Source organism: Palaemon carinicauda, chromosome 1 (genome assembly GCF_036898095.1).
Source record: "Palaemon carinicauda isolate YSFRI2023 chromosome 1, ASM3689809v2, whole genome shotgun sequence".
Lineage (NCBI taxonomy): Eukaryota > Metazoa > Arthropoda > Malacostraca > Decapoda > Palaemonidae > Palaemon > Palaemon carinicauda.
The window spans coordinates 9,810,900-9,815,899 of record NC_090725.1 but is presented as its reverse complement, the minus strand read 5'-3'; positions in this window follow the sequence as shown (position 1 = coordinate 9,815,899).

Genomic DNA, 5,000 nt, shown 5'->3' with positions numbered 1-5,000 from the left:
TGAAAGATCTATTTTAATGTTGTTACTATTCTTAGAATTTTGAATTCTAAATTTTTATTACTTCCCTTGTAGTTTATTTCTTGTATCCTTTCCTTACTGGGCTATTTTTTCTTCTTACTTTCCCAACTACGGTTGTATCTTAGCTTGCCATGATGATCACAATAATAATATTAATATTTGAAGTCAAATTTGGAATCTATGAAGGGACCGTGGAGCTACTTCTCCCTCTTAAAGATAATTGTTGATACAGAAAGTGAATGAAATAATAGAGGTCAAAGCTGGTAAAATGAACTGCTTGTACAGTATAGTGTAAGCGAAATGGGAAGGATTTTAAACAGTGGTAAATATGGAGGTATGGTTGAATAGTGAAAATGTTAGACAAAGTGAATGATGGACTGAAGTGATTTGAGATTTGGACACAGGAAGAGACTTGAGGACGATATGTTGAGGAAAATATGGAAAGAGTGAATGACTCAGAAGTGTAGGGAGGATGGGACAGAGAATGGCCCAGAAATTAACGAATAGATGAAGTGGAAAAAATACCGTAGTTGAATAGCTTTGCTATCCAGAAAGTGACGAGTGATTTAAGGTAGCAGCCAATATCAGTCTGTGTGGGTGAGAGGTTTCAAAGAACTGTTGATGGGCTTTTTTTTTCGGAAGTATATTGTAGAATTTTTCCACATATAAGGATTTGAAAAGATTAATGCTGATAGGGCAAATATTTTACCCCTTCTCTAAAGAATCGTACTATTAGCGAAATATCTTATTTATTGATATACTGTATTGTATAGTATTATTGTATGACCTGATATAAATAATTGCATATATGCATACACATACATGAAAATATAAATATACATACGTATGTGAGTATCTACCTGTACATACAGTGTATAGATATTACATAGGTAATAGGTTAGCCACCTATTGAGATACTACCAGAAGAGAGTTATCGGGTCCCTTGGTTGGCTATATAGTACATGGGATTCCTCTCTGGTTTCAGCCCATTTTTTCTTTGCATATACGTATACCGAATATTCAGGTATATTCTTAACACATTCTCCATTTTTTTTTTCATACATTTTACAACACCAAGTAAATCACACCATACCATTATTTTTCCCTCGATTGGTTAACTATTGAAGTTATCTACTGCTTACTCTCCAGATAGATAGATAGATAGATAGATAGATAGATATTTTTTTTTTGACCACAATACAAAATAATCTGAATTTTACTAAAGAATATTTGGTCCAAATTACAAAATTGAAAACAATAGATTTTGTACAATCTCTTAAACAAACTAAATGAATTTCAATTACACATATTGTACTAAAACTAAAAGCTAAACAAATCTAACTAATACGCCATCAACAAGTTCCTGTAATTACATTATAATAATGTCACATTCAATACAAAGAAAGAAGCTCATGTACAATTTTACATACTACATCATAATCAGTTCTGGTTAATAGCAAGTCTAAAGCTGTGGTAAGGTTATACATCTGCCTGATCTGTAACGAAAGTGGACAATTTTCAATGACATGAGTCTCTGTCATTCCACTTGGAATGAATTAGATTCTTTCTCTTATTTAAGAGTTCTTGATTTTGTTTCTTAATTAGGATGTGAGTAAATCATGGGAGAGGATATCCATAGATCTGGTAATTGCCTGGACCTAGTATACACTTATTCCCCTGGTGTTATAAAATCCAAGGTTTTTCCTTTTACTGATACGTCTGATTATGCCTAGGTTTCATTCGTGATTAAGAATTGGCAACTTGTCTTTAATGGTAATTTGCATGATATTTTGTAATTGGTTACAACTAAATAAAAGGGTTGTGTTTGTTGGTCTCTTAAATCAGAATCTGGTCAGTATAATTGGTAAGTATACTTCTCGTTTGATAAACTACCGAATCAAGGACTAACGCTGGTTCAGTTATAATTTAGATGTGCGTATTTGGAGAAAAATGAGGCTTATCATTTTGGAACAGTAATAGATCAGATTAGACTTGGAATAACTACAATGAGAAGGAATACAGTGTGACCATAAAGGAAACCCTTCCTAGTACAACACAGGAACTTAATATTGGGCTACCGTTAAATCTTCCATCTTTGTTGTAGACCTTATAAATTCTCCTTTGCTTAAACCAGGTGGCTCTGTCACTTTCTATTCAAAGGAAGAAGAAACCCTTTGTGCTGATGGGTTTGAAAGTCAATGAGAAACGCAATCTTCCTCATTTCTGGATTCCTGAAGCTAAACTAAGCTAAACTAACTAGTTTAACGTTTGGTCCAATAAAATTCAAACTTTTTCTGGACGTTGATGCTTATGGAGGTGTGAACCTAAATGATGTTTTCCTTTAGTTTTTATAAATAAAGCTTATTTGTCTATTATGTTTCACAAGCTAGCAAGAATACCTTCTTTTTGCACTTGTTGGAGAGTCGGTAATGCTACAGTATCAGGTGAGTGTGTTTGGGGTAACTTGAACCTTGATGATTACCACCCACTTTCTGTAAATCCTATATCTCGAGTGTTTTTTCTAGTGTTTTTTGGCAAATGTTCACATATGTAATCTAAGGGTAATCATTTGTTCCCAAGGTTGTAGTTAGGTATTCGTAAAGGCTTTAGTGCATGTGATGCCCTTCTTATAATATCCAACGCTACAGAAATCCCTAGGTTGTAGACAAGAGGTTCATAGGATTTCTTTTGATTGATTGATCCTGAGGCCCTCGTTTTCAAAATTGGATAGGTTTGAGTAGATGGATCTTTTCTTAGCATCATTATTCAAGTTTTAAGGAATAAATTGCAAAGAGTAATTGTTGATGGGCACTATAGATAGTAAAGGAAAGTAATATCTGGTGTTCTTCAGAGTAGTGTTCTGGGCCGATTACTTTTTCATGCTATATACACATGATAAGTAGCTTGCCCTAAAAAACATACTTGTTGCACATTAAGAGTATGCTACTCTCTTCGCACATATTCCATCTGGTTGCTGAATCCCTTGATAGAGGTCTAGCTGAAATTAGTGCATGGTGCAAGTTATGGGAGATGAAGTTGTTCTGAGATAAATTTCTGCTATATAATTTCTCAAAAGGTATTTTAAGGGTTCCAAAGCAACTTTGTAGTTGTTGATCAACTGAACCTGTAATCTTTGTGTACTGAGATGACGTGGCCATCCTTCTCTATTACTTGTACATTTGGTCCAAGGAATATTTCTGTTCCACTTCAATACATTTTTTTTTTTTTTTTTAGAAATCTTCCAGAAATATAATTCCTGAGAAAAAAAAAACATTGTATCTAGGATTGGAAATTTTACCATCAATTTCACTTTTTATGCGAGTTTTTCTTGGGCATTACTCTTTGAATTCATTTTGATCTCAGCGCAAATGTTATTTGAAATATTTATATGGGCAGCTGATATTTTAACACGGATTCAGTAATCCTCCATAAAGTTATATATATATATATATATATATATATATATATATATATATATATATATATATATATATATATATATATATATATATATATATATATGCCTCGTGAAACATATCACTGGTTTAGATTTTATTCGATGATTTTAGATTGCTGTGAATTGAGCTCGAAAGCAATCTATTCTTTATTCAATAACTTCAGTAAAAATTGCTTCGATTGCAATCTTGTGTACCTGGTTTTTGAGATCGGTACTTATTATTATTATTATTATTATTATTATTATTATTATTATTATTATTATTATTATTTGCTAAGCTACAAACCTAGTTGAAAAAACAGGATGCTACTGTATAAGCCCAAAGGCCCCAACAGGGAAAATAGTCCAGTGAGGAAAGGAAAAAAGGAAAATAAAATATTTTAAAATGGTAACATTAAAATGAATATCTCCTATATAAACTATAAAAACTTAACAAAACAAGAGGAAGAGAAATAAGATAGAATAGTGTGCTCGAGTGTACCCTCAAGCAAGAGAACTCTAACACAAGACAGTGGAAGACCATGGTACAGAGGCTATGGCACTACCCAAGACTAGAGAACAATAGTATGATTTTGGAGTGACCTTCTAGAAGAGCTGCATACCATAGCTAAAGAGTCTCTTCTACCCTTACCAAGAGGAAAGTAGCCATTGAACAATTACAGTGCAGTAACCCCCTAAGTGAAGAAGAATTATTTGGTAATCTGTGTTGTCAGGGGTATGAGGAGAATATGTAAAGAATAGGCAAAGAGAAAATGAAACGTAACCAGAGAGAAGGATCCAATGTACTACTGTCTGGCCAGTCAAAAGACCCCATAACTTTGTAGCGGTAGTATCTCAACGAGTGGCTGGTGCCCTAACCAACCTACTACCTTAAAGGTACTTCAAGGTTTTATATATCACTGCTTCTCCACAGCTTTACTTTTTTTTATTGCATATTAATATCCTTATTATCTAAACCTTCACTTCAATTATTATTATTGCCTCCCTATTACAGAATCAGTTCGTGTTCTCTCATTGATTAGGAAATCCACTGCTGCACTTCACCACGCCTAGATCATATAATATCCTTGTCCTCTATTCCATTTATTAAGGGAACTTTATTTCCTAAAGATAATGGCCGGGTTTTCCCGAGTACCACCAATAATCTCAATATATCATCCATAGAAATATGATTCATCGAGTTTAGTAGGAACATCACAGAACTTGAGATGTTAAACTTAACAGTCAACAATTCAACGATCAGATAAACAGAGAAGAATAAGAGGTGAAGAATGCAACGTTGAACGACAATCAGTCATTGAAGCGTTGGCGCCATTATCTCTGTCAGTCATCGATACTGTTTGCTTACGATTATGAATGACTTATCATACCAACGTCTCACATCTCAGTGGCTGGCCCCGAGCCTTAATTTCTCATTCATTCCTTCTTCACTGCTCCTTCCCCTTGGTTATGTTTTGTGACGTAATGTATCTAATTTTAGGTCTTGAAATTAACGAGGTTGCTTCATCGACAGGAAATGAGAACT